We start from the raw sequence: 10201 nt of genomic DNA on the forward strand, positions 1-10201 counted from the left end.
TAGTAATCCATTAGTCGTACTTTGGAAACTTATATTCATTAAATAAAAGTTAAAAAAAAACAAATACAAAAAAAAATATCACTTTTCATTATTTCTATTCAAGTGTATATGCATGTGTTTGTGTGTGTATGCATTTAGGTTTCATCATACATGGTTATTGTGGTTGAAAGACTGTACAGTATAGAAATTTCTCAGCTATATGCTCTTCAAAATTTTCTTCCTCATTTATTAGGGGGATTCTTCTTCTGTTGTCCTTGTCGGGATCTTACATAATCTCTATCGCTCTTGGTTTCTGTTCTCCTATGTTACTTCTGTAGGTCATTTTCCAGCTCATTAGTTCTTTCTTTAGTTATGGGTAATCTATGTGACCTATTTATTGTTCATTCTAGGACTCCATATTTTTATTTCTGGAAAATATATTTGGTTCTCCTTTGAGGTCATTTGCTATGGTTTGAATATGATTTTCATCCCACCCTCAAACTTATACTGTTTAATCCCCCAAAGTTATTTCCATGGTATAAAGAGACTATAAACTTAATTCTATTGTGATGTGAGAGGTCAAACATTTGGAAACTGGTTAGAATCTGGCATTAGGACCTCATTACTGAATCCTAGTGGATTTTCCCCCTAAAGATGGGGAGATAGATGATATATATATTTATGTATGAGGGAACTTCAAAATATTCTTGAAAATTTTAGACAAATGAAAAAATAACAAAACTCTGATCTTAATTTCTCAAAATTCTATCAATTAAATATATTTTTGTAAATTATATCACACTTTTCATCTATCCCTAAAGAACTTTGTGCCATGGATATTTAACCATATCGATGCATTCTTTTTCACATTATTAATTGAATAAAAATGGGTTCCCTTTAAGGATTTTTTATGGTTAGGGAACAAAAATGTAGAAAGTGACGAATCAGGAGGTGAAGGTGGGTGCCTCATGAATTCTCACTGAAATTTTCACAAAATTGTCCTAGTTAGATGACAGGAAAGAATAGAAGTGTTATCTTGGTGCAGGAAGAAATGTTTTCCTGACTACTTTTCTTCTAAAGCTTTGACTAACTTCCTGAAAGTACCTTCTTAAAACTTAGATGCTATTTTCCTTTTGTCCTACAGAAATGCAGTAAGCAAAATGCCTTGGGAATCCTCTGAACATGATTGCCATGAACTTATTCTCAATTGGTCTGCAACGTCTTAGTAGCTATTATTCCATGCTTTCATTTAAAGATTGACAGTGCTTTAATTTAAAGATTATACTGATAAATCCATGTTTAAAATTTGTTTACAATTCTTGGAAAAATGCTTCATATCTTGATACCACTTTTTAACAATTTACATTGAAGTCTCTGTTCTTGTATGCAGCTCAGTTGGATGTATCCACTGAGCAGAAAGTTAGTTCCAGTTTAATTTTTCAGTTAGAATTGTGCAAGGTGAAACAATTGAGATAGCTAAGACGTTGGCTATTGTTTCTGCTGTTATTCATCAATTGTCTTCAATTAGGGCATCAAAGAAATTAGCATTTTCTTATGAATTCATGTGATTGATCTGTAACTGTGGCCTTCATCTCAAAAGCATTCTTAGCCCTTCTTAAATGCATTGTGTATCTGTAAAATAATTTACATAGAGCATTGGTCTCACAAATTTCTATACACTTCAATGATTTTTATCATATTTGTACCTGGGCTTCACCATCAATTTGATGTTTGTTCGTACTTCAATTTACAGCAGATTTTGTGTTACTCTAATAGGGATTATTTTTTTCAACAGACATCATCCTTCTCAGTGCTTCAAATGAGATCACATTCAAATATATCGTAATAAGTTAGTACTAGTTTATTTGGGACGACAAATCACAATCTAACATAGCATTCTAGCTTAGCTCCTTCTCACACACAGCATATAATCATTCTATCTTCAATAATTCCAAATACTTAACTCAATCCAGCATTAACTGAAAGTCCAAACACTTTTCTGAGATGCAAGGAAAACTTCTCCAATTATTAGCCCCCTTAAGATAAAACATCAGTTACATCCTTCTCAGAAATAATGGCAGGACAGGCACAGATTGTACCTTCTTAATCAAAAAAGGTGGGACAGTCAGTAGAAAGGAAAAAATTGGCCTAAAAAAGACTGAATATAGCACAACAGACATTAAATCCTTAAAGCCCCAAGTCTAGCATTGTATGTACACTAATTCAGGGGTTGGGGCCCCAAAGGCCTTGGGCAGCCCCACTTCTGTGGCTTTCCTCGGCTTGCCCCATGCTTTGGATCTCAAAGGTCAGAGTTTCATACTTGCAGCTTTACCAGATTGGTACTGCATGCTAATTGTAGGTGCAATGCACTACTGGGATCTTCTGGGTAGGCCAATCCATACAGTTTTGCTGGTTTCATGGGAACACAATGATTACTGCAGCTTTCCAAGGCTTGTGCAGCATGCTAATTGCAGACTTCCCCAACAAACATTGATAGCAGTGTTTTCTCTATCTCTCTGGAATCTCTACTTCAGCTTTACTTCCACAACTTCACTAGGTATTGCCCCACCAAAGGCTCCCTGCATGGACTTGACCCTGCAACAAATTTCTGCACAACTTTTTAGTCTTTGATTAGAAATCTTGGTGGCAGCTTCCTTGATCTCATAATTTGCATTCTGTACATCATGAGAATGATGTTAACATCTGCCACCTCTATGGCTTGTACCTAGGTTTACTTGAGTCATAGCTGCAGCAGCCACAGAATGCTGCATTGAAACTTGGGGAGTAGAATCCTGATGTAACTCTGAAGAGTGAGACTTTGGAGGGTACACTGGGACTGTTCTGCAAAAATCATTCTGCTTTTCTATAACTCTGGGCTCTTAAAGAAGGGGCAACTTCCAAAATCTCTGCGATAACTTTGAAGACTTTCTCCAGCTGTCATGATTATTCTCCCAACTCGTACCAATCTCCTGAGCAAAAGATCACTCAGTCTCACCCATGGTTTCCTCTGAAGAGGCTCTCATTCACCACCACATGCACAGGCTGGCAATTGTCTAAATCTTTTTTGCTGTTTCCCTTTTCATTATAATTTCTAATTTCAGCCACCCAATTTCTGTCTCATTTGACTGTGTATTTCTCTTTTAATTATAATTTCTAGGTTAAACTGTGCCTTTAGTCTCTCATTTCTTTGTATGCAGCAAAAAGTACCCTTGCAGCAGCCTAAATGCTTTGATACTGTGTCACCTCTCCTTGCCAGATAAATTAGGCAACTGCTTTTAAATTCTGCTGTCTACCATGTCTCAGGCCATTGGCGCAATGAAGCGAAGTTCTTTGCCACTGAGAAACAAGAGTGTCCATTAGTCCAATTTCTAATAGAATCCTCACTTGCATTTGAGACATCATCAGCATGCCTTGAACATCCATGATTCTATCAGTGTACTGGTCAGGACATGACCATTTATCCAAGTCTTTCTAGTTTTTCCTCTGGTCTTCTTCTAAACCCTCAATAGAACTTTATTTAATGTTCCACTCAGAGAATTCTAGGATATTTCTACTACCTTCCTTTAAACTCTTCCAACCTCTGCCTGTAATCCTATTCCAAAACAGGCTCCACATTTTCAGGTATTGTTATAATAACAATTATCATCACCAGTTTTTGTGTTCATTTTCGTTGTGTCATCATAACAAAATAGCAGAGGCAGACTAAGTTTATAAAGAAAAGAGGGCTATTTTGGTTCACAGTTCTGAGGATACAAGGTCCAGAGGCTTCATCAGGCAATGATCTTCCTGGCACAGTGCTAAAGTGCTAAAGAGCATAACATGGCAAGTGATAAGGACTGCATATCTGTCTGTACAAGAGTTATTCAAAAGGCTCATAGAAAATGCACATTATAAAACTATGCATTGATTTCAAAAGTATGCATGGATTTCAAAAAATTTAGCACCAAAATAAAATTAGGTTATTGCATGTGAGAAAAGGGAAAGGGATAGAATGTTAATTTTGAACATGATTTATCCCCCTGAACTCATGCTAGAGTTCAGGCCCCAGAGGTTTATGTTAGTGGTATTAAAAGAATGAAAATGTAATCCAATTATAATGTTTAGAGGTAAGGCCTTGAGAAAGCATCATATTAGATTATGTCATAAAGGCGTAGTCCCATGATTAAATGCTGCTGCATTTTTTAAAAAAATATGTATTAATTGTTACCTGCTTAAAAAGCAGAATGGTTAGAGACAGAGAGAGACATAGAGAGAAGTAGATCCTCCACTCACTGGTTTACTCCCCTAATGCCTACAACGACTGGAACTGGGCTAAGCCACAGCCAGGATCCTGCAATTGGATCAGAGTCTCTCATGTGAGTGGCAGGAGACCAAACACTTGAACCATTACCTGCTGCCTCCCAAGATGCATTAGCAGGACACTGAATGGGAAGCAGAGTAGCCAGCACTTAAGGCAGCAATCTGATAGGAGATACAGGTGTCCCAAGCAGTAGCTTAACCTGTTTTGCCACAAAGTGCGCCCCCTGGTGGCCTTAAAAGGAGGGGAGAGAGACACATACATTTAGACAGGCATGAAATCTCCCTTTCTCTTGCCATTGGGAAGCTTTGTAACACAGTGTGATGCTGCCATCAAGAAGGTCCTTGATCCATGAGACCCTTAGACCTGTACTCTAAGAATTTGGGGCCAAAATAAACCTCCTTTCCTTATAAAGTTAGCTTGTCTCAGATATTCCTTAATGGTAATGAAAATTCGACTAACAACCCAACTTGTGTGTATACAATTTGTATTTCCTTTTAAGTTTTTTAATTTGTTTAACCATTCTTACTAGTTTATATCTCACAAGTAACTGGGTAGACTGCCCCTTTTGCTCAATCTGTGATTGCTTCCTCAAATGTTATACAATTTGGGATTTTGAGCTCCTTAAGAAGGATATGTTTAGTGAGAGTTGCCATGACTGGCTCTAAAATGTTGCCTCCAGATGTGTTTACACAATTATTTTACCTAAAACATAAATGCACTCTCTTGCTGGGGTCGGTCGCCATTTTTTATATCATTAAGAGCTTCCAGTTTTCAGGAACATGAAGCTGATATAAACTGAAACACATATGACTGACAACAAGTGGTTGCAAGTCAGTTGAATGACATGTTCAGCCCAGTGCCCCAGTGATGCAGATGATCTTACTGCATCATTGAATCCGTGAGGAGACATCTCAGTATCCATCCTTGCACTGAAGATACAGTCAAGCACCAAAAATCGTTTGGCACCAGTATTATTAAAACACCCAATGTCTCCCAAATCTCATCTACTGAACTTAAAAAATTACAAGTAATTATACACATTCTTGTACAAAATGACTCAGATTGTAATTACATATGACACATTGAGTTGTCAGCAGATTTATAAGGATAGCACCTCACAGCACACATTTGCAAATTATTATCTTATAAATTATAATATACATCAGCCTATTTTTATTTTAAGGAAAATCATGATTCTGAATCTTATTGTGTGACGGTCAAAAATTGCTTTCCAAAGCTTTGTTACAGCTTCAAATTTCATTATGAAATTTAATTAGTTTTTAATCGTGAGATTATACATGCTAGATTACACACAAAACTGCCAATATTTTCTTCTACATTTTCCCATGCATGAATATATATTGGTAAACTATCTCAACTCATACATATCTGAATATATTAGACACTTTAAAAAAAAATAGGTGTTTAGGAACTGGTGCTGTGGCACAGCGGGTTAATGCCCTTGCCTGAAGCTCTGGCATCCCATATGGGTGCCGGTTTGAGACCCGGCTGCTCCCCAAGTTCTTGGGTCCCTGCACCCACAAGGGATTCCTGGAGGAAGCTCCTTGCTCCTGGCTTCAGATCAGCACAGCTCCGGCCCTTGCAGCCAATTGGGGAGTGAACCCTCAGATGGAAGACCTCTCTCCCTCTCTGCCTCTCCTTCTCTCTCTCTCTGTGTAACTCTGACTTTCAAATTAATAAATATATAAATAAATAGGTTTTTAAAAAATTACTAGACAAAAATTTGCTTTTTGATTTCAGTTTGTTTTGTTGGTAAATGTTTCAAAACTGAAAGTGACCTGGGTGGGAGATGTGCAGTAGTTTAAACTGCTGCTTGGGACACCCACATGTCATGTTAGGGAGCCTGGAATTGAGTCCTGCCTCCACTTCCTATCCAGCATCCTGCTAATGCATATGCTAGGAGGCAACAGATGATGGCTCAAGTACTTGGGGCTGCTGCTACCCTTATGGGAGACCCAGATGGAGTTCCTGGCTCTTGATTTCAGCCTGACCTACCCAATTATAGGCATTTGGGGAGTGAGTCAGTAGATGGAAAATCTCTTTCTCTCATTCAATCTGTCACACTGCCTTTCAAATAAGTAAACTTCAAAAAAAAAAAAATACTGTCTTTAAGAAAACATTCGACCCTCAATAATATTTACAAACCAATTTTAATAACTAACATTTAGAACCATTGTAATATTCATACAAAATATAAGAGCAAATCAATACTGTGGAAAAAATATGAAGAATAAAAATGTGAGAAGCTGTGAAGCTGAATTGGTAAAGACTTCTGGATAGTGGTGATGCAGCAGCAACCGGGAATGAGCAGTTTCATTAGAATTCCACTCCGCAGGGCAGAGTCATGCCACTGACTATAACTGAGCAGCTCAAAGTTCATACAGGTGAAAAAAATACAAAAAAAACTGGAGTTAGCAACTAGGTATGATTGTTAATAAGACTACCTACTATCATTATCATCTACATAAAATGACTTATTACTTATAATGCAAAAAATACACACACTGAAATATACAAAAACACAATGGCTAGTGTTATGTTTTCTTTCATTTTTTCCTTTATATTCACGGGTAAAGTCAGCAAGAATGTGAATCATGGCAGTCACGAGATTAGCAAGAATCCCAGCTAGTGCTAGAACTGGGTTTCTTTTGTTCATTTGTTCCCTAACCAAGAGTTCCAGATCCACAGACCCTACAGGGTGAAATATATGATTTGTGAACAATTTTATTTCAGTTTTCAAGATTCAATTATTTATTTGAAAAGCAGGATGACAGAGAGAGAAGTGAGAGACATAATGAAAGAGATCTTCCATCTGCTGACACAGTCCTCAAATGCCCATGACACCCAGATCTGGGACAGGTCAAAGTCAGGAGACAGGAACTCCAAGTCTCCCTCAGTGGTAGCAGAGACCCAAATACTTGATCCATCCATCATCTGCTGCTCCCAAGTTGCATTAGCAGGAAGCTGGATCAGAGACAGAACAGCCAATACTTAAAAAATTGTTCCATCTAATATGGGATGCTGGTGACAAAAGTTGTACCTTTAGGCCACTATGCCACAATGTCAGCTTCCCAAATTTCTTCTCAAAATTATTTTAATTAATTTGTTATTTTTGTAGAAAAATTATAAAATAACAGATATAAACACAAAAAGTAATCACTCTAACTCTCCACAATTAAAGCAAAAACTTCACATCAAATGAAACATTTTTAGTGCAGACATATATTTGAAAAATGCAAAGAATAAAATTATCTTAGTGTGGAAATAAGGATTCTGCTACATTATTTCTCATTATTTAATAAATCAAATAATCCCTTTAAATCATATTCAAATGCAAATATGTCATTTTCTAAAAGAAGGAACACATTCCAGTATACATAAACTAACTTTGTCCCTGTCTTAAATAATCTTTGGATTTCATAGCCAAAGGTAATAAATTTATCTGAATTTATCCCATACCTGGCTTTGTCCATAAAACATTTATGAATCAAATCAAACAACGCAAGTCAATTCAAAAGTAAAGGTCATACGCAGGTACTAGTCTGGGCTGCTCCTCTTCCAAACCAGATCTCTACTATGGAATGGGAAAGCAGTGGAGGATGGCCTCAGTCCTTGGGCCCCTGCACCCACCTGGGAGACCTGGAAGAGGCTCCTGGCTCCTGACTTCGGATAGGCATAGATCCATTCGTTGCAGCCATCTGGGGGGTGAGCCAGCAGATGGAGGACCTCTCTCTCTCTGTCTCTACCTCTCTCTGTAACTCTGACTTTCAAATAAATAAAATAAATCTTTTTTAAAAAAAAAAGTAAAGGCCATAAAACAATCTGAGGCTCTCCTCAAGATTCTAGTTTGATACTCTAACTTTTTTCTCTAAGTGTACATGGTATTATTCTGTTTTCCTTCTTTTAAACTTAGGCAACTAAATAGATTCTCCAATCATAAGGTGGACATGCAAATTGAAAGAATCTCCAATGATAACGAAGAGAACCTGAAGGTGAAAAAAATTCCAGAAAACCTCCCAAGATAAAGAGCTGATAAAATGCAGTCAATATATGAAGGAGTTACTCCAAGTATGTGAGTGAGTAAAGGCTAGAGGAACACAAGGAATGCCCAGTTTGTAACCTTGGGTAATTCCTTATGTGGTCATCTCACCTAAAGTAGATAAAGAAAATTTAAGGAAAGAAGAAAGGTGTAAATCATTAGTGTATTAATTAAATGTGTAGAAACTGGAGGTAAAATAGCAGACAAAATTTATTTTTTAAAAGATTTTATTTGTTTATTTGAGAGAGAGAGTTACAGGCAGTGAGAGGGAGAGATAGAGAGAAAGGTCTTCCATCTGCTGGTTCATTCCCCTAATGGTTGCAACAGCAGGAGCTGGGTCAATCTGAAGCCAGGAGCCAGGAGCTTCCAGGTCTCCCACGTGGGTGCAGGGGCTCAAGTGCTTGCACCATCTTCTACTGCTTTTCCAGGCCATAGAAGAGAGCTGGATTTGAAGAGGAGCAGCCGAGCCTAGAACAGGTGCCCATATGGGATGCCAGTGCTGCAGGTGGAGGACTAACCTAGTGCGCCCCCAGCACCTGCATTTTATCATTGTTTTAAAGTCAAGGAAATACTCCAGTGTCCACAAGGGCAAATAATTTCAAATCTTTTTTTTTTTTTTTTTTGACAGGCAGAGTGGACAGTGAGAGAGAGAGAGACAGAAAGGTCTTCCTTTGCCATTGGTTCACCCTCCAATGGCCGCTGTGGCAGGCACCCTGCGGCCAGAGCACTGCGCTGATCCGATGGCAGGAGCCAGGTGCTTCTCCTGGTCTCCCATGGGGTGCAGGGCCCAAGGACTTGGGCCATCCTCCACTGCACTCCCTGGCCACAGAAGAGAGCTGGCCTGGAAGAGGGGCAACTGGGACAGAATCCGGCGCCCCAACCGGTACTAGAACCCAGTGTGCTGGCGCCACAAGGTGGAGGATTAGCCTAGTGAGCCGCGGCGCCGGCCAATTTCAAATCTTGATGAGAGGGTAGTAGTGTCTTTTTAACAAGATGACAAATGTTTGAAGGTATTTGTTGACTTGAGAAGTGAAAGGCTGAGATAAGGAACAACTGAAGAAGAAAAAATTTGGACAAAAAATTTTCAAAAGAAGCAGGAAGAGATGGGATCAAAGGTAAGAGTCTAATTTTGGCAAAGGCAGGAGGCCAGTCCACACACTCCACTATGTATAGAAAAAGACATGATAACTAGGACACCTGCAATGCCTAATCCGAAAAATCCCTGTCAGTTTTTGGCAAATATTCTAGGTTTACTACAAGCTTCAGCTTTGCTGATGTGGCTGGCCCTCTCTAGCAATAGGCTTAGGTTTTTGTCAGTCCTGACATGGCATTTCTGAGGCTTCTGAGTATTTTAAATGCATTTAGTAAATGTGGGTGAAAGTTGTTAATCACACGTTATCTCTCTTGTCTTTAATAATCACACTTTATCTCTCTCATTTCCACTCCTCCAATATTTTTGATATTAGCATCATTCTCACCATGTTAGAACTATGCCTACGAAGAGGAAACACAGTTCTACAATGAAGTGTCTTCTTTCTTACTACCAGTGTGACAGAGGTAAGGCGTTGGATCTCAATAATCTTAAGTAAGTTGTATGGTGTTTGCTTTTATATCACTGTTTTTTAATTTTTTTAATTACTTCATTTTTTTGCTAGTGTCATCTTTTGTCTGCCTGGTGTTTTGAATCTTTTTATACCCCAACAGTTTTGATCAGCTCCCTCACTGGCACACAATGTCAATGTAGCTGGCATGGTTTCTAGTTCCCAGCTTCAGCTGCATGTTTTCATTGTATTTCTCTTACACTGTGTGAATTTTCAGATTTGGACCTGAATTATTATCTGGGATATGAACAACAACGTAAA

Source organism: Oryctolagus cuniculus, chromosome 6, assembly GCF_051225735.1.
Source record: "Oryctolagus cuniculus isolate XC-2025 breed Fujian yellow rabbit chromosome 6, ASM5122573v1, whole genome shotgun sequence".
Taxonomy (NCBI): Eukaryota; Metazoa; Chordata; class Mammalia; order Lagomorpha; family Leporidae; genus Oryctolagus; species Oryctolagus cuniculus.